The sequence below is a fragment of the Coregonus lavaretus genome (assembly GCF_964263955.1).
Source record: "Coregonus lavaretus genome assembly, chromosome: 7".
Classification (NCBI taxonomy): Eukaryota; Metazoa; Chordata; class Actinopteri; order Salmoniformes; family Salmonidae; genus Coregonus; species Coregonus lavaretus.
In genome coordinates, this window is record NC_139994.1 from 47,235,005 (window position 1) to 47,256,744 (window position 21,740).

The following is a 21,740-nucleotide window of genomic DNA, read 5'->3' on the forward strand; positions in this document are numbered from 1 at the left end:
ACAGGCTGGAGGTTCTTCTGGTACCGAACTGTTCCCTACAGAGCTGGGTTACCCTCCCTATTGGACAGGTCCTACTCTGTAGAGCCTCTATCTGGCAATGGGACTACTGAAGACTCCTACACTCTGATCCCTGCTGGTCCTAATCACACAGGAAGATATGTGTGTAGAGCTGGGAGAGGAGACCCAGTCTATGACACACTCTACAGTGAACCTCAGTTTCTCTGGTCAGGAGGTAACTAACTGCATTGAAACTGCATTTAACCACATTTAAGTCATCCTCATGTGTATATATAACTATAATTTTGACTTTTCCTCTTTGTTTCAGACCTGCATCCTTCAGTGTCTCTCAGAATAAGACCCAACAGAACTCAACACTTTACATCAACGTCTCTCTCACTGAGCTGTGAGGAGAAGGGGAACTCTACTGGATGGAGACTGAAGAGATACAGAGAGAGAGGAGTGGAGGCAGGGTGTGGCTCTAACTGGGGATCAATAGCAGGGTCCACATGTACCATCAGGTTCACACTTGAAAAGGACAGTGGAGTGTACTGGTGTGAGTCTGCATCAGGAGAGTACAGTAATGCTGTCAACATCACAGTGGATGGTACGTCTATTGTACAACATTCACTAACCTTTTTTACATTTCAATGTATGATAATGATGTTCAATTCTGAAACTTAATGAATGTATCTCATATAAAATGCAAGCTCATAAGACATAAAAATATTGTGAGTGATTACTCCAGATTTACAGTTTTATTTATATATTTTGTTACACAGCTGGTGCTGTGATCCTGGAAAACCCTGCCTATCCCATGACTGAGGGAGACTCTGTGACTCTGCGCTGTACAAATAGATATCAGGAAACAAACCCAAACCCCAAGGTTGATTTCTACAAAGATGGAGAACTCATCAGGAATGAGACCACAGGAGAGATGACCATCCCTGCAGTATCCAAGTCAGATGAAGGCTTCTATAAGTGTAAATCTACTGAAGGAGAATCACAAGAGAGCTAGGTGACAGTGAGAGGTGAGAAATCGGTTTTGATCACATTACCTTTTCATAATATCTGTGCTCATCAGTGAATTGTAGTGTTAAAAAGCATACTGTAGGGTTGGAGTTGCAAGCTCAGGCTAGTCATCTGTTCTCAAGTTAGATGTCAAATACATCATGTATCTACAGAATTTTTTCACTTTGTCCACTACTTTATTTATTTTCTATAACTACCTCAGAGTCTGATGGTGATTTGCTGTTTTCTCTCCAGGCATATCTCCTGGACCCTCTACATCAGTCCTAGTAGTAGTGGTTGTGGGCCTGGTTGTTGCTGGTGTTCTACTGGCCATTCTGCTGGTGCTGCTGTGTCGATATAAAAACGCCAAAGGTGAGACTTTTATCAATTCTCATTTAACTTGTTTAAGAGACAAATGTCTCATTTCAAAAGTTCAAAACAATAATGTCCTGATATAATAATATGCATTTTTCATTACAGGTTCCTGTTGTAACAGGACATTCTCGTTAGTACACCTGTCTTTCAACTACGTTCCTTTTCATACAGTAAAATATCATCTGTGTGTTTCATGAGTATCTCTCTCCGTGTAGGCCCCCCCAGCCACACAGCACCAACCTGGACCCCCAACAGGACCAAGGATCTACCCAGAGCCGGGCTCCTGATGCTGGGTATACACGTCTGCAGCATGGTCAGTCTCTCAGCCCAGATCACTATCACTCTCCTCTCTCTGTAACTTCATCCAGTGACTTTTCACCATCCACTTTGTGTTAAACATGTTAATGTACTCTGTCCCTAGGCAATCTGAGGGTTAACTAACCAATTAATCTTTCTCTCTCTTCTTTGACCAATTGGTGGCGCTAACATCTACGGTACAATCACTCCCTCAGACAATAATGACAATGGTACTGTTAATGTATATTAAGTTTAGCATGAATACAGTATAGAGTTGTTGTTGCAGTTGTTCTTCATATGTTTAATATGACTAGCATACTAAGACTAAGTAGAGATATTAGTGTATTACCTGTATGTTTCAGATGCTGCTGCTGCCACTGCTGGACCAAGTGATGTGATGTACGCCCAGATTCAACTCAAAAAGTTGGACAAGAAAAAGAAAAGTAATTCTTAACTGTCACATAAATTAATACAAAATGTAGCAGTGTTTTTTACTCATCAAATTTGATACAAACTTACAAATTCTCTCCTCCTCCTCCTCTTCCTTCCCCTCCTCCTCCTTAGAAAAGCCAGCTGTTCCAAAAGAAAATCCAGTCTATTCTGAGGTCAAGACAGGGAAGGCCACAGGTAAGACCCATTCTACAGGTCGGCAGTCAGTGAAATCTAAATGTACAATTTTGGAATTTCAATGAAGATGCAGAATATGCAATAAGCTATTTCCTTAATTTGTTGACTGGATATTTCCATTTTCAGCAGCAACTGGACATGCTGAGGTTGACCTTAAACAGAAGGCCAAAGCCAAGAAGAAGAAAGGTAAGACTAGAAATCCCTCCTTCCATATTCCCCCTATCATAACCTCACACCTCTTTGACCCCATATTGACTAGCTGTATATTATTATGTATATAACTGTTCTATTATTCTGATGTTTATCCTCACCCCTTACAGAAACAGAAACCCCACCTGAGGCAGATTTGGTCTATTCTCAAGTGAAGCCAGTCACAGCCCCAGGTAAGACTAATAGCCATATGCTATTGATACTTAATATGATACTAATATGGAACAATTTCTCTGAAGTATAATGTATGTATTTAAAGTACGTATTTTTGTTTGATTCTTAAGAGTTTGTTTGACTGCATGTCCTAAACAACTTTGTGTGGTGATATGTTGGAGGGATGGAGGGATGGAGGGATGGAGGGATGGAGGGATGGAGGGATGGAGGGATGGAGGGATGGATGGGTGGAAGGATGGAGGGATGGAGGGACACACCATCAGAGGAGGAGCGGAAGGAAACGCGGGAACATGGATTATGCACGCTCAATGCACACAAGCAAACAGACACACACAATAACACGTTGTACTTTAAGGATTTTTTTTCGTATTTTATTTACCAACAGATATATTTTACTTAAGCATGGTTTAATTGTGTTTTACTGTTACAGCTTTATATAAAATATAAGGTGTAATGATGACGGATCTTATCTGCAGCTACAGGAATTATCTGCCTTGTATTGTGTATTGAGTATTATTGTTTTGTTGTAAATGTGTTAAAATGTATTATCTTTAATGTATTATATCTGTCATTCAGATGATACAATAACATATTTGTATATGAATTTCCAAAATATTATAGGTATTATTCACATTTTCTTCTAATGAGCTGTACTTTTACAATATCTTTGTATTGTGCTTTTTTAATAAACAATTTTTTATCCACCAGATGACATGAGTGCTTTCTTACAGTAAATGGATATTCTCATCATCATCAACTTTTCCATATAACCTGCTTTGGTCAAACCTCCTTCCAGCCTAATATAGATCTTAGGCTCCTAAATGTGTGAGTTAAAGTAAAAATGCCGTACCCCATCAGTGGAAGACCCATTGAGATTTTCAGAATGACTTTTTGGGGAAGTGTGTGCCTTCTCAGTTTTATGATGTCATATTCAAACAGACCACCATAGTCCCTGTGCCCAAGAAAGCGAAGGTAACCTTCCTAAATGATTAGTCCTCTCCTGTACTCCTTGTTCACCCACGACTGCGTGGCCAAGCACGACTCAACACCATCATTAAGTTTGCTGACGACACAACAGTGGTAGGCCTGATCACAGACAACAATGAGACAGCCTATAGGGAGGAGGTCAGAGACCTGGCAGTGTGGTGCCAGGACAACAACCTCTCCCTCGATGTGAGCAAGACAAAGGAGCTCATCGTGGACTGTAGGAAAAGGATGGCCGAACAGGCCCCCATTAGCATCGACGGGGCTGTAGTGGAGTGGGTCGAGAGTTTCAAGTTCATTGGTGTCCACATCACCAACCAACTATCATGGTCCAAACACACCAAGACAGTCGTGAAGAGGGCACGACAACACCTTTTCCCCCTCAGGAGACTGAAAAGATTTGGCAGGGATCCCCAGATCCTCAAAAGGTTCTACAGCTGCACCATCGAGAGCATCCTGACCGGTTGCATCACCACCTGGTATGGCAACTGCTTGGCATCTAACCGTAAGGCGTTACAGAGGGTAGTGCGTACGTCCCAGTACATCACTGGGACCAACCTACCTGCCATCCAGGACCTATATACTAGGCGTGTCAGAGGAAGGCCCAAAGAATTTTCAAATACTCCAGTCATCCAAGTCATTGACTGTTCTCTCTGCTACTGCACGGCAAGCGGTACCAGGGCGCCAAGTCTAGGTCCTAAAGGCTCCTTAACAGCTTCTACCCCCAAGCCATAAGACCGCTGAACAATTGATCAAATGGCCACCTGGACTGTTTACATTGACACCCCCACCCCCCTTTATTTTTACACTGCTGCTACTCGCTGTTTATTATTTATGCTTGTTCACAATGTACAAATGGTCTTAACTAACCTGTACCTCCGCACATTGACTCGGTACCAGTACCCCCTGTATATATCCTTGTTATTGTTATATAATTTTCTTGTGTTACTTTATTTTTTACTTTATTTTATTTAGTAAATATTTTCTTAACTCTATTTTCGGAACTGCATTGTTGGGTAAGGGCTTGTAAGTAAGCATTTCACAGTAAGGTCTACACATGTTGTATTTGCGCATGTGAAAATGTATGCACTCACTAACTGTAAGTCGCTCTGGATAAGAGCGTCTTCTAAATGACTAAAATGTAATGTGACAAATACAATTTGATTTGATATGATTTGATATCCTGTCTGCAGGAGTTCTGAGGAGCTGGTCAGTACTGGTACTGTGTATCACTTCCTTTTAATATTGAAATGTGGACATGCAAGTCTATGATGGCAAAGGGGTCTTCCAAGTAAGCAAAGCTCAGACTCATGGGCCAGGGTCTGGTATTTACATGGAAACAATATTGAATATTTGTATTACTGTGTTGAATTCCAGGTAGTAACCTACGGATGCATGATTACCAGTTCTCCCATATTGCCTCCTCATCCTAAAGATAGGTCATGCCGAATAATTACATTAGAGGTGTATGACTATTTTCAGTATCCCTCCATGGTCTGGAAGATCTCTGTTCCAGTTAGGGGGTTTCTGTGTCTATGTGTTTATGTCTATGTGGTCAGACAGACAGCCAGCAGCCAGGTCATTGTCACTGCTCCTGAGAAACAGAAACTGGAAATGACATCACCAAAATATGTTACCTGAAACGTAGAAGTGGGGCCTTTGTCAGAAACCTGGGACCCATTATCTTCTGAAAAAGTTGGCAGGTGTTTCATATCCCTCAGCCACACTGACCTATGAGAATGCAAAAGAGGTCATACAAACACTTCTCCAGACATATGAAGCCTAGATGAAAATGCACACACACATGTTTTCACTCTCTCTCGCTCTCTCTCTCTAACCCCCCTCTCTCTCTCTCTCTCTCTCTTTCTTTCTCTTTCTTTCTCTTTCGTTCTCTCTCGCTCCTCCCCCGAACCCTCCTTCTATATTTCTCTGCAACTGTTGTGGAAAATAACCACCATACTTTATTACAAATAAGGTCTTACAGAGTTTTTGTTGCATTAATAAATGACTTTATTAAAGTTTTCAACAAAGCTGATATCCATCTGCAGAGGGGCACCCATTCTTAAGGACCCCCTTCATCTTATATAGTCCTCTTCCGTTTTCCCGCTCTTTTATTGCTCCGCCCACTTCCTTTGTCCCTGAGGACGGCTGAACTATTACTCCAACCAATCACCCGCTCCTCTGTACCTCACCCCCTCAAGCTGTAATCAATCAAGAAGATACCAAGGAGACAAAGGTCTAGCCCAAACTCTATTCAACCCTGGTGCCGCTCCCTTCACTGTGTTTGAAGAGAGAGACAAAAGGCAGCCATGGATTCAAGTAAGAGAAAGCACCTTGACCCTAGGGCAGTTTTTCTATACTCCCCCACACACACATTGAAATGCCCCAATAAAATTCCTAGCCCAGTAACAAACAATTCTAACTCAATGTTCGTGATTAACCCAGTTCTATCTTCTAATGTATTAAAGAATATACATCATATCCCTCCTAATGGGATTACTAATCCCATAAACTTACAAAAGTATATCATGTTTATGCTATCAATCACAATCTTTGCATTCAAGGTTATACTCATAATAAAAATATCCCTATTTCTACTCAAAACAATTCCAACATAAGTGTTAGTCTCCTAACACATTAAAACTAACGTAGCATTGTTTTAACCATACTACCTAGGACATGTTTAAGAATAGTGTCAACATCTTTAGCTCACATATCTTCATTCAGATCAATCAGTCAGCTTACAATTCATAATCATACTCAAATTAATTACCCAAAACAAATTTAGAATGACAATTCTGAGTCAGTCACCTTGGTTCCATCATTCAAAGTTAAAACTCTTACCTTGGCACATATTGACACTAACAGAATGTACCTTTATATTATCCATAATTTTAGCATTACCTTCCTCACAACGAGAATTACAACAGATCAGTATCTTAATGCATTCCTAGTCTAAATTACTATCAATTTAGCAGTGTATAATAACTCCTCAATCCAACATACTACCTCAACTAACACTCCCTTCCTCTACCAGCACTCAATCTTCTGGCGTCCTCCTTATGTCCTTCAGATAGCTTCATAGTTCATCTTGGATTGCCCATGGCATTGCCCCAATTCCAATGTCACACCTGAGCCAACCCACCTCCACCATCATTCTGTTTTGTCCATTTTGCCAACTAGTAACTATGAAGAACGTTGTATTGGCATAGATCTCTCTCTTCCTGCTCACTTCACATGGACTCCTGTCACATTCTTGAGAGAAAAGGCACAAAAGAGAAGGCAATTGATTGCTTTGATTTAATGCTGGATTCAGGTCTCCTGGCAGAGGTGGTGTCGGACAGGAACGTCTTCAACGCCTTTGTTGCTCCTCTTCAGCCGGGTAGAGGGTTTTTGGTTTTTATTGAGGTTTACACCGTTCTGGACCGAATTATCTCTGCTATGCATTACGACACCATCCGTAGTAACCTCAGGAAAGGACAGATCACAACAGTTCAGTTGAGTTAATTTCCAATCCAAAACATCCCTTGAATTCTCCCAAATTATATAACCCAATTGTTTTATTGAAACATTCCTATATTTCCTCATAATCTATTTGATATTACTCTGGTGTTTCCCTTTTCCTTGTTCCTTTTCTAACAATTGCTTACACTTCTCTCCTCATCCTGGTTGATCATAAAATTGTTTATAGTTAGAAATCCCTAAATATTACAAAAGTTGTGATTGAATCCTAGCACACAGTCCTGGTAACTGTGAAGATTTTGAACTACTGTTAATTCTTTAAACTGAGATGTGGTGCATATTAGACTGTCTTCTTTATTTACTTGTAATGTAATATATTGTACTCATCTATACCAATCATTGTTTAACGCTTCCTTCCATTCCCTTTCTTCTGCATTTGGCATGGCTCTAACATGTAAAGGGTTTAATGCACTTTCCCAAGGAATAATTACTTCAACACCCCTACCCCCTGGAAATGTAGCATTTATAAGTACTACATCCAATTGTTTATCTAAGTCCTGGGCTGTTATTCTTATGTCTATGATCCATCTGTCTTTTTCTTTTATTATCTTAAGGTCACAGTTACCCCATGTGATTTCCCCATAATCCTTGTGTTGGTTCCTCCCACACCAATAACCAGTTGACCCTCATACTTTAATAGCGATCCCTTTCTGTATTTTAGTTATGCTTCCTGCCTGTGCAGGAATATACATTTTAATCCTATCTGCTTCCCTTCTCTGCCTTATTATTTTGCTCTTTACTATTGTCAGTATGCCATTCCCCTTATCCTCAGGGAAATTAGTCAAGGGCAGAGAAATCAATGATGGGGATATCTGGTGCATCTTGGAGGTCTGGAATCTCTCGGTGGTCTCGAAGGTCTTGGAGGTCTGGAATCTCTTGGCGGTCTGGAATGTCTTGGAGGTCTGGAATCTCTTGGAGGTCTGGAATCTCGCGGCGGTCTCTTAGTCATCAGTTCCCTCACTCTGGTACAATGGTTTAGATGATACCCGATCGCGCTCCCCTCTATCCGTACCACCGTTGGTGTAACCGGGACGATGATGTATGGTCACTTTAGCTGTTAACCTTCTCCCGTCACTAGGGTCTCCGGATCAGCCAGAGTCCCTCTCAATCTATCGACATCGGTCTGCGAAGAGTGTCCTTCTACCAGCCTACCCATAAGGAAGCTCTGAGTTACTGCTGCAAGGACACACAAGCACAGACACACACAAAAGACAACAATGCTACCCAATTGCTGGGGTTGGAACACTCCTATAGTGGGAAACATGGATCTAAGTATCTGTCTCCGCCACTTTTACCATCATTGAGGTAGCCAACAACACCTGGTACAGGCCCCTCCACATAGGGTCTTTCCAACTCTTTCTTCCGTAGTCTTTTACCATCACATAGTCTCCAGGGCGCAGAAAACACTCAGATTCTCCTACTCCGTTGGGCAGAGTTCACTTCACCCATGGGAAAAAAATCTTAAGAACATTGTTAGGTTAGGTAAGACACAGTATGCTACTTATGTCCTCTCATCCGTCAGGAGAAGCCTTGAGATTATGAAGCGCACCTCCTTCCAGCTCGTTGTAGTCCCCTCAATTCATAGACAGACCTCTACACCCTGCCTCCTATCACAAAAACAAAAAAGATTTAACCTAACCATAACACATTATTACTACTGCTCATATCCTTAATACAATATGCATATCTTACCACAAAAACATAAAAAATATTAAAACCATTAAAAACCATTAAAACTCCTGTAAGCCCAAAAATCATTAAAACACCTTTAAAACCCCTGTAAGCCCAAAATCTAAATTGTTAACACCTTCCCCCCTTTGGACACATGCATCACATCGTGATTCATGTGTTCAAAAAACAAAACAACAACATTGCTTGTTAAACCAAAAATAATAACTGAACTTAAAATGACAACCGTTGATGATATCTTAACCCAATTGCATTCGTTATTCAAGGATATCTCTCCTTCAAGACTAACTCTCCCACTTCATCTTTGTCCTGTTTGGGATGATATATAGGATTAATGCCAAATTATATACTTCTTTACAATTGCTTATTATAATGAACCCCTAATTAAGCATGCCTCCAAGATTTATAGTGTGGATGATCAGATCACACTATAAAGCCAGGATAGATTGCAGAGGTCATTGAAATCATTCAATTAATTGTTCCATCAAATAGTATACTACTCATTAACAACCGTCAAAACATTTCATAAATGTTGTATCCCAAGTGTACAGTATGTCTTTAGTACAGCTCTTTTCAAAATAAATCACACGTATTTACTTATCCCTCAGTTTGCCCCTTTAAGGTATTTCACTTCCATCCCGTGAAAAAAACCTAAATAAAAATAAAAATCCTATACAGCTAACATTTCATACTAAGTGGTTTGTTTGTGGTTATTTGAACACCATATAGTAAAACTATAAACAAACAAAAAATGGCCAGGCCTTATTTATAACCTCAGCAAATATTTCAAAGAAAAGAGAATCACTCCCCCCTTTTTCCTGGAAGAAAAAGTACACATTTAGTTAGTTTCCATTTTGATACCTCTTAATCAGTCCACACAATCTAAATTCGAAAGTCTCACTCTCTTGCCACAACCCCTGATCCCTCCTTTCAGACAACCCTCAAGAACATCACTTGTGACTGCTCCCTTCACCGGTGAATTCCACAATCCAGTACACACAAAACGAAATAAAATCACATAAGATTTAAAACCCTAGGCTTTTCCTTAGCCGCACTGCTACCACTCAATCACCCCCAACATGCTTCGTGACATCGGAAACTCAAATATGCTATCTCTTGCCTCGTTGGTTGTACTTTCCCACATGCCCTGTGGCCCCCCTCCTATAAAATAATTTACTAATGGTTTCGCCCATTAGCGTCATCGTCATTCGACACCCATAACACTTTACTACAATCAAATTCAACCCTTCTAGCGATTGTTTAAATGCAGCATGATACACCATTTGACTATTTGTAACCCTCATTCGCGCTGTCACCCATTCATACTGTGAATTTACATTTCACCTTTCAGAATGTATTATCTTTGACCCTCGGAAGGATTCTTTAACCCCACTGAATGTAATACTTCTCCCTCTCACAAATACAGTCAATTCCTCAGTGTAAGGAATCAGTGATATTTGATCCCAAGTATCTATTAAAATGTTGTTTGAGAAGTGGTCTCCTACATCTCCCTCGTCATTCATACTGTAGGGGATTTCCATCAATCCGTGAAGAAAGACTCCCAATCAAGACACATCAGACATTTTAATGTTTCATTAAGTGGAATACACCTATATCATAACAAACCCATAACCACTTTCCAGTATTCTAATCATTTCAATCTGCTGCCTTGATTTTAGTAAAAATATAAATTGTTGTGTAATCAATCCAGAACCTACAGAAAGTTAGTCCTGTCCCCTAGTCCAAAATAAATGCTTTTCTAGCTACCCTGTAGTGGTCCTGCCCATGAGTTCTAAGACTGCTGCCATTCATCTTAGCTGGTTCCATTTCTTTGCCAATTTTCCTGTTGTGGTTGCCTAGGCAGCCATGGGTTGGTAGGACAATCCCATCTCACATGTCCTAATTGATTGCACCTCCAGCAGACACCTGGTCTTCTTGGTCCACCACTCTGGTGTGTTTGATGCTGTGGTTGGTACCATTGATTCTTGGGTCCATTTTCATTATTCTTGTTTTGCCACTGCCCAGGGGATTGGTGTGTGTACACATTCACTACTGGTAAGGCAGGAGCTCTTTGGCTTTGCTGCTGAGGCAGTGGTTGTTGACCTCCCTGGATGATAGGTGCCATGCCACCCTCCTCCGGCGATGCCGGAGTAATCACTGGAGCTTGTGTTCTCTTTTTGTCCTTTCTTGACAGCTCTTCCAGCTGCATTTGTGTCAGTTTTCTTTGAATGTCTCTCCCTTGATCTGTCAGTTTCTGTTCATCCTTCCTGTATTTCTCCACTGCGTGGATAACATGGTCACAGAACTCTTTGTGTGACTTTGACGTTAGTCCCACCACATCTTCTAGTCTGCTTCTGACAGGCGTTGGCATTCCTTCCATCAATGATGTCCTAAACAGTGTTGTCATCAGTGGATCCCCCTCCGGATCCCTTTCTGTTTCTTGTCGCCACCTCTTGAGCTGGTCCTCCAGATAACCTGCCGGGTTTTCTTTATCTCCCAATGGCTCCCCTTTTAGTGCTTTAGGGTCTATTTTGGCTGGATACTCTATTCTCAGAGTGTGCCACAGTCCTGGCCTATAATTGTCAAAGGCCACTCCATCCAGTATCGTTCTCCGCACCGCCGGTATGAGGCCATCCGCCTGCATCAAGTTCTCCATTTTGGCAACTCCCACCACCCTGGCCAGCAATGCCTTCAAGTCTCCCACCGCCAGTAGCTTCCCCATCGTTTGTTCTTCAAATGTTCTAATCCATTTCCCTGCTCCTTCATGCAGGTTAGGCAGTCTAGTCACCAGACCTTCCAGGTCCTGCGTTCCCCAAGGCACATAGTGAACCTGTGTCCCCTTTACCAAAATGGGACATTGAGCTCCACATTTTTCTGGCTTTTTTATTGTCCTTCTGTTTCTTAAATTTGCTTTTTCCAGATGAGCGTATAGTGCCTTACCTAATTCTGTTACTATAGGTTTGCCTCCCGTGGCTCCTTGCTCTGATAGTCGTCCCTCTGTCTCACTCTGTTCTTGATCAGAGTCAGCATACTGTCTAAGTTCTTCACCTTCCTCATCATTTGTATTCCCCCCATCTCTTTGCCCATCATACTCTTGTTCATCTATCCCTCAGTCCTCCATAACAGTCTATATCTAAATGTGATTTGTCTCCTCTTTTAGGCGTGGAAACCTGTTGTTTCCCATTTTCTTCCTCTTCTATCTCTATATTCCCTGTTATTGAGACTACACCTGTAACCTGTGAATACTGCCCCCCTTCTGCGTATGGTGGTGGTATAGTTGAACCAGCATTTTTTTGGTTCACTCCCTCTCTCTTCTAATTTTCTTGTTATTCTTTGTTCCCTTATCTTATCCATTCTTACACCAAATGTTCCCTCCTTTGGCCATTTAGTTACTATTTTCCTGGTCCTTTTTTCCCCATTTGTCAGAGATATTACCAATATTACTATTTTCTGGGAACCTTCTCTTCATGATTGCTACTGGTGTTCCTGCCATCTCTACTTCTTGTGTGGTTCAGTGTCTATATTAGGGTGTAAGGTAAATTATTCCTTTTGTCTTTCTCAGCTAAACGTTTTATATCCCTCAGCTAATGGTATTTAACTCCCTAATATATCTTCATACTCTTCTGCTTTCCCTAAATGAGATTTTATCCCTTGCCTTTCCTTTACTATCCTTCTATCATTACTGGATCAATGACACTTGTAATAACTATTTCGCATTAAATTGTGCCTTTTTCTGATAATGTTATAATTGTAGCCTATTACATTACTTTAGTTTAAAATATAAGTTTGTTTGTTCAACAAATCTACAACCCACTATAAGTTGGTGCTATTCCCTCAGCACAATAGCCAAAGCTACTTGCATCCCCTGGTCCCCGTAACGAAAATAAATTATCGTTCTAGAATTCACCAACTATTTGCATACATCACTTGTGTTAAGCAACCTATCGAATAAAGTAATAACAATTAGAATTTGTCAAAGAACTGTCTTCCAGTCAAGTATTTAGACCTCTACTTGAAATCTTACAGCTCAATCCAACTCGCTGGACTGTCTCTATTTTACCCGCGAACCAGAGCCATAAATGATTCTCCTTTGTTATCAATCCAAACCATTACCACAGCCAGCCCGCTATTCAATTTCTGTAACTGTCCTTTCTGATTACGCTCTAATTAGTAAAACAACACTGGCTACAATTTACAAGCATACATTTAATTCACATCCATACTCAATTTTATTCTCAGTAGCTTTCAAATGATCCACTCATTCGGGCGGCGGGTAGCCTAGTGGTCAAGAGTGCCGTGCCAGCGACGGAAAGGTCGCTGGTTCTAATCCCCGAGCCGACCAGGCAAAAATCTGTCAATGTGCCCCCGAGCAAGACACCCAACCCTAACCGCTCCTCTAAATCGCTCTGGATAAGAGCGTCTGCCAACTGACCATAATGTAATTCCGCGCCACGGAATATAACTCACTATCTTTCTCCCCGTCTCCTATTCCAATTCAATACCGGAGTCGTTCAATTTGAAATCAGCCAGCTGCTAACTCGTTCAGTCTTATAACACAAAATGAACATTGGCTGTTCTTTCAATCTAAGCATCCCATAAACGTAATTGGAAAATCTAATGCAGAATCTATGCTTTATATGAATGAAAACTAAATCCTCCGTTATTCCAATTCTAAATTGTCTGTATTTCTAGTATCTTGCACATACCACATTTATCACAAAATAGCTTTGAAGGACACAGATCTCACACGCTCAACGTAAATACCTAAGCAGTCAACGAGTCAAACCCACATTCATTGATTTGAAAACAGATTTAACCAGATGAATTATATTTTCCCCCTAATATACTAAAATTCCTTGACTATATCACCTCTGCTTCTGAAATGATAGATAACTACGCTCCATGTACTGTCTCTCACCCCCCACGTACGTCTACGTGTTTGGGCGCTCAAGCCAGTCTTATATATTATTCCACTTTTATCCACTCTCCATTAATCAATTACCCACACATAACATACATCATATGTCAATATTATTCATCATCCACCTCATTCATATTTTTAATTATTCTTTATCGCCACATGTTAATTTCCCCTAATTCAGTCCCAGCGGAACATCACTTTAACAACCTAGACACCCGTACACGTAACCTGTTCCTCCAACTGGATTTGTCCTACCCCTCCGAGAAAAGACACACACACACACACCTTCTGATTTCCTTTTAATCAGGACACACACACACCTTCTGATTTCCTTTTAATCAGGGCACACACACTCCTTCTGATTTCCTTTTAATAATAATAATCAGGGCATACACACTCCTTCGGATTTCCTTTTAATCAGGACACACACACTCCTTCTGATTTCCTTTTAATAATATTAATCAGGGCACACACACTCCTTCTGATTTCCTTTTAATCAATACACACACCTTGTCTACTAGCCTGCTTGTCTTATTTACCTTATCTATAATCACATTGCATGCATGCTTATTTCTCATTCCAACCAAAAACTCTGTACTTATGCTAAATTTGGTCCTTATTTTGGAGAGAACCCTTCTGTGTACCCCACCTTCAGATTCAGCCTGATCGAAACACACAGTTTAAGTAAGAACATAGCTTATCTTTTAAACAGCGGCCACCATACTTTATTACAAATAAGGTCTTACAGAGTTTTTGTTGCATCAAGAAATGACTTTATTAAAGTTTTCAACAAAGCCGATACCCATCTGCAGAGGGGCACCCATTCTTAAGGACCCCTTCATCTTATATAGTCCTCTTCAGTTTTCCCGCTCTTTTATTGATCCGCCCACTTCCTTTGTCCCTGAGGACGGCTGAACTATTACTCCAACCAATCACCCGCTCCCCTGTACCTCACCCCCTCACGCTGTAATCAATCAAGAAGATACCAAGGTGACAAAGGTCTAGCCCAAACTCTATTCAACCCTGGTGCCGCTCCCTTCACTGTGTTTGAAGAGAGAGACAAAAGGCAGCCATGGATTCAAGTAAGAGCAAGCACCTTAACCCTAGGGCAGTTTCTCTCTACTCCCCCCACACACAGTGAAATGCCCCAATAAAATTCCTAGCCCAGTAACAAACAATTCTAACTCAATGTTCGTGATTAACCCAGTTCTATCTTCTAATTTATTAAAGAATATACATCACAACATTGAGTGGTCTGCTCATAAAGTGAAAAAGCTACCGGTATCCGTGAAACACCATGACCATTAACAACACAACCAGCAGCAGCTAGGAAACACATGCTCCAAAACCACCACCACCAGACTGAACAACACAGTGACAGATCCCAAACACACCTACACCTCATCTACTAACTCTCAAACTGAGTGAAGGGTTATTTTCAGAGAGCAACTATAGAATGTGACTTATTTTTCAACTAACATACAGGATTTTTTTTATAGAACAGCAGCCCTCATCAAAAGGAAGTCTCTGCTCTTTCTCTACTCTTTCTTCTCTGTGTGTTTTGGTTTGTCAACTGCTAGCTACCAGTGACAGTGATAGATGAGGACATACAGCCAGAGGAAACAGTCATACAACGCCTTAAATAGATGTCTGGTGATCCCTTCTCCTGCTTCTATTAACAGGGAATACTCCTTCTCCTACTCTCCAACCTAAAAAGGTTTCTCTTAAAACTCCCTTGCGTATTGATGGATTTTATATGGTTTGGTACACTATTCCATTCCACAAGTGTTTTAAGGAGAGAGCTTTTTCCAGCCATGCTCCTACAGTGCAGCAGTCTGATATTGGCAACATTAGCTCTGGTGTGATGGCTATGAGAGTCTACTGAAATTAAAATAACCAGACAGGTAACTGGGGGCAAGGTCATGTATCACTTTAAAACCCATCAACAGTTTAATCTGCACCACCACCAGATCAACTGGAAGCCAGCTCAGTTCCCTGAAATGATTAGGACCAATGTGCGTCCCGGTGGCTGAGCTTCAGTATAATTCTCATTAGTTTGTTTTGGGTCGTTTAAAGTTTGTCCTTCAGATTTTGTGATACGCCACTGAACCATGAGATAGAAGCATAGTCGTAGTGGCACTGTATCAGAGATGTATCCAGGGTCCTCATACTCTCTGTATACAGGAACTTGGCTACCTTGCCAGGAACTTTGTCCTGCAGTGAACCTACCCAATGACCTTCAGAGCCATAAGTTCACATGTCATGTGTTGGTCCAGTTCACATCCCAGTGTATGTAACAGAGCATTTTTCCTTCACCGCTACACCATTAAACTTGACCTAGAAGTTGGAATAGTTTCTCACTTTGTGTTAGGAACAAAAAAGGATACTTTCTGTCTTGCCTAAATGGATAACCACTTACTGACTTTAGTCAGTTGGCTGCTTAGGGTCTTTTCAACGGTCTCCTTAGTCTAATGTGACACCAAAGGGTAGAATCATCCTCACACAGGATCTATTGCGTGTGCTTTCTTACATGATAACTCTAGGAAAACCGTTAGCTTTCTATAAATTCATTGTTGGTCTTTGCATGGTGTGTGTTGACTGTAGAATGCCTAGTCATCAGGGATTGGTTGGATATCTCGAAACATTTGCTTTATTACTGTGTGATAACACCTACATAATACCTATATTCAGCAACATATCATGATGTATTGATTCTGCAGTTTTGAATGTGCCAATGGTGTGGTTGGTTCAGCAGCTGTTGCAGTGCTTTTAGAACGGAAAAGTAATTAAGACCCTGTGCTAGATGCATGTCACTCATTACATTTAAGGCAAAACGGGACTGTATGGAATGATTGTTTCTATTACATAATAAGAGAAACTGCAGGACTAGGACAACTGCAGTTATGCCCTAAATACCACACTTCATTGAGCTGTAACTTTATTTTGTCTTAATTCATGACAGAACTGTTTTTGTGTAAGGGTTTATAATACCTTATGTCGTGTATGAAGATTATGACTATTCTAGAGGAACAAAGAGTGAATGTTTATCTTAGTTCAAAAGTAGCCAGTTGTAGGGTGACGCCCCAGGGGAGACGGGTGATTGGACAGCCGAGGGAGCAACCCATATTTTGGCATTGTTTATAAGTATGAGCTAGACAAAGAGGGGGTCAGAAACAGGCAGATTATGTTTGGGACGCTGTTTCTCCAGACCCTGCAAGTCTGTAACTCATGCTGAAAGCTTGTGATATGAATAAAACTTATGATCAAGGTTCAGTATGAGCGGACTCCTTTGTTTGACAGCAATAATTGCCAGCATTTACTCGATACGACACTTATTTCAGACTGACATGTATTTATAATGTATTTATAATGTATTTATAATGTCGCCCATGCAGTATATGATGCATTGGTGGTGAGTAATTACACAGTAACCACAGTGTGATTTGTACTTGAGCTGAGGAGGAGTTATCAGATCCACCCCCACTTCTCTTTTCCTGTCATCTCATCCTGTTCTGCTGAATGTGGGGGAGGAGCTGACTTTAATGAAGTAAAATAGGACCCACACACTCAGATACGTACAGATAGAAAGTGCAAATATGTGTAGTGCCATTTACAGTATAAATGAAACCTGGAAAAGCACTGTATAAATCCAAATCATTATTATCTATTAATTGATTGTGTAACACTTTGCATTGCAGTGTATTATTGTTTAATTATTCATGTAGGCACACTGTAACAAATATTACAACTTAACAATGAGTAATTACAATACTTCCTACACAATACTTACATTAATAAATATACAGTGAAAAGATCATTGTAATGTAGAATGCAACCATTGATTGATGTCAGAATAACATATATATTTGTGTTTTTCAGGTGTGGGTGTTCCTCTGTTCATCAACAAGACAGTGGGGGACTCCGTGGAGCTGCTGGCAGGCTTAGAGAGGGGACATTTCAAATCATTGTAGTGGAAGTATAGAGGAAAGGATATTGTAGAAGTCAACTCAGAAGGTGTATATTCACCTGGATCCCAGTTCGAGGGGAGACTAAAGATGAACAACAATAACTTCAGTTTAACGGTCAGAGAACTGCCACTGCAAGACTCAGGGGATTTTCTAGTTAAAGGCGAAGGGGACAAAGGTCAGATTGGCGGTAGGACCATCACTCTGAAGGTCCACGGTAGGCTGTTATCACCTTTTTGCATCCTATTTTGATATCATTCTAATTTATATCCATGACCACGGCTGATGATCTTTAAACTATAATGAAGATTTGTTGGTTTTATACTGACCTTACTCACCATGCTTTGATACATTTCCATCACATTAACAAGTTTTATCCTCTGTCGTCTTTCTCCTGGTGGTATGGCTATGGTAGGGATCCTTTAGAAGACTGATTATGTGTCTCTATCTCTCTCCTGGTTGGTCAAAGCCTATATCCAAGGTGGTGATCCAGACAGACATCAAGCTATTGGCCAACCACTCCTGTACGGTGCGGCTGGTGTCCAACGTGTCCTGCTACTCCAACCTTACATACACCTGGGAGAGAGACAACGAGATGTACGGGGACGCCCAGCAGATTCACTTCTCTCTCTCTCCTGCAGAGAGAGACATCAGTGTAACGTGCAACGCCTCCAACCTAGTCAGTTGGAAATCTGTCTTTGCGATAGTAAAGGGTGGTAATGACAAAACCTGATACCTAGATATCATAATAATCCCTTCCATACACTTTTCAGTGTGCTTATATGCTTATGTTGTCCATTCCATACACTTTTCAGTGTGCTTATATGCTTATGTTGTGTGAAGCTGTCTTTTCCCTCTGTGATCAGAGAGAGACAAATAGAGAATGGTTGTAGTCATATGCAAAAACCTGTGAAAACCTAGTTGTTGGGATGATAAGTACACATGAAAAGGTGTGCAGGGATTTACGTCCTTTTCAGAGAGAAGAATGACAATGTTCTTTCAGCATACATATTCTGTAGTTCACTTATTAATTTCTCTTTTACATTCAATCTATCACTGTGATCACTACTTTCTTGGGTTATTACTTTGAACAGTTGACAGACCTACTTTGAACAGTGACATTAAAGATTGGACTGAAAATGTCAACATGACCAGGTATGGTATATGCAATATTGACTTCACTTTTTGCACAAATATGTTATTATCCACAAAATTCCTTCCTCAGATATATACAATAGTTCTCTCTTCCACTCACAGAAAGACCACAGTGTTGATGTGTCCATTTATTTTACAGTAAGAGGAAGTTGTGTAAAGATGAACATTACATCAGATACTATTTTTTTCTGTTTCTCTTTAAGCATCTGTACCTTTCTAATTCGGTCAAAGCCCCATTAACAAAATCTCTGTGCACCATAGTGCTGTCAGTCTTCTGTAAAACACATACAGATTGGACTTCTACTGATATGAACCCATACAGAAGTGGTCCATGTCTGTACTAATATGATGACATAGAGAGAGGAAGGAATAATACTGGGCAGACCCAGTAGACTGAGGGGTTATGTTGTTGCTATGTGACCAATGACCACATTAGCTTCAATATTGTGATCCACAAGTATGTGGAGTAGTTACAGTCCTGATGGGCGATAAGAAACCCCAGATGTTTACCTTGTTTCTTCACGCAGAGTGTCTCACTCTACACTCTACAACAAACCACTTAGATATTTTTAAAGGTAAATCGTTTTAAAATATATATTCATGTATTCAACATGTAATGATTTGAAGCAAAATGAAACTCTACACTTTAACCTGGAAATCCAGTTCCCCAGTTACAGCTTTGAAACTCCTCCCATCTCTGGTCAGTGGTAATAAATTCCGCTTAGCTCTGCCACTGATGTACACACACACAAACCACACAACACACACAAAACACACACACACACAAAAACACGATACAGTACATAAAAATAACCCTGAGGCACATCACATAAACAGACAAATTGAAATACAACCATAAACAACACAATAACAAACATATCTATGTACACAGTATCTAACTAAACGTATACCTCATAATTGAGGAGGTGGCAGAAGATGTCCATTTCCATTGTGGAAAAACTGAGGTTAGCTGGCTAGGCTTGCCACCTGACAGCTGAGCAAAGGTTTGAGGGGAGGCCTACACTATATATCTATCTATCTATCTATCTATATATCTATCTATCTATCTATCTATATAATATAATATGAATAGACTATAAACCGCTACTATTTTTTCTCAGACTTTTTACATTCCTCTTGAATCTTTCTCTCTCAGTTTTTCTGTGTGACTGTGAAGAGGCGTGATCTAAGCAGACTGTCATCATATAGGAAGTAGAGGGGTTTGTCAGAAGGACTATAGTTCTATCTATCTATCTATCTATCTATCTATCTATCTATCTATCTATCTATCTATCTATCTATCTATCTATCTATCTATCTATCTATCTATCTATCTATCTATCTATCTATCTATCTATCTATCTATCTATCTATCTATCTATCTATCTATCTATCTATCTATCTATCTATCTATCTATCTATCTATCTATCTATCTGTGCATGGTGCAGCATAAAACAAACATCTGCACATTCTGATATAAAACCACAAGCTCAGATCTCATCAATTCAGGTCTCTAAGGAGCGAGTGTGAGACCATGTAGCCAACCATAAGGAGAAGTTGGTCAGAATATAAACACGCTATCAACTGCTACTATTTTTTCTCACAATCTTTTGACATTTCTCTTGAATCTTTCTCTCTCTGTTTTTCTGTGTGACGGTGAAGAGGTGTGATCTAAGCAGACTGTCATCATATAGGAAGTAGAGTGGTTTGTCAGAAGGACTGTATTTGTATAGAAAGTAACTTGTATGTGGGGACAGAATGGAGCACACCTTGCTCTGTTTGCTACTATGTACAGCGCATTCAGAAAGTATTCAGACCCCTTGACTTTTTCACATTTTGTTACGTTACAGCCTTATTCTAAAATTGATTATATTGTTGTTTTTTCCTCATCAATACCCCTTAATGACAAAGCAAAAACAGGTTTAGACATTTTTACACATTTATTAAAAATAGAAAACGGAAATATCACATTTACATAAGTATTCAGACACTTTACTCAGTACTTTGTTGAAGTACATTTACATTTTACATTTTAGTCATTTAGCAGACGCTCTTATCCAGAGCGACTTACAGTTAGTGAATACATATATAAATATATATATATTTTTTTTTTCATACTGGCCCCCCGTGGGAATCGAACCCACAACCCTGGCGTTGCAAATGCCATGCTCTATCAACTGAGCTACATCCCTGCCAGCCATTCCCTCACCTACCCTGGGCCAATTGTGCGCCGCCCATGAGTCTCCCGGTCACGGCCGGCTGCGACAGAGCCTGGATTCGAACCAGGATATCTAGTGGCACAGCTAGCACAGCAATGCAGTGCCTTAGACCACTGCGCCACTCAGGAGACAACTTTGGCAGCAATTACAGCCTCGAGTCTTCTTGGGTAAGACGCTACAAGCTTGGCACACCTGTATTTGGGGAGTTTCTCCCATTTTCTCTGCGGATCCTCTCAAGCTCTGTCAGGTTGGATGGGGAGCGTCGCTGCACAGCTATTTTCAGGTCTCTCCAGATATGTTAGATCGGGTTCAAGTCCGGGCTCTGGCTGGGCCACTCAAGGACATTCAGAGACTTGTCCTGAAGCCACTCCTGCGTAGTCTTGGTTGTGTGCTCAGGGTCATTGTCCTTTTGGAAGGTGAACCTTCGATCTGGAACAGGTTTTCATCAAGGATCTCTCGGTACTTTGCTCCGATCATCTTTCACTCGATCCTGACTAGTCTCCCAGTCCCTGCCGCTGAAAAACCAGGCCAGTAACATTAAGGCCTGATTGGTGGAGAGCTGCAGAGATGGTTGTTGCTTGGTGCGAGGAGCA

General features: G+C 40.7%; 1 pseudogene across 1 annotated transcript; it reads left to right on the plus strand.

Annotated features, from left to right (window-relative positions):
* Positions 1–1,155: 1,155 nt before the first annotated feature.
* Positions 1,156–18,505, plus strand: LOC311131821 (SLAM family member 8-like; annotated as a pseudogene). Its single transcript has 9 exons — positions 1,156–1,171; positions 1,264–1,380; positions 1,599–1,676; positions 2,043–2,123; positions 2,245–2,307; positions 2,434–2,493; positions 2,628–2,690; positions 17,687–17,989; positions 18,240–18,505. The product of its transcript is annotated as an SLAM family member 8-like (transcript).
* Positions 18,506–21,740: the final 3,235 nt, after the last annotated feature.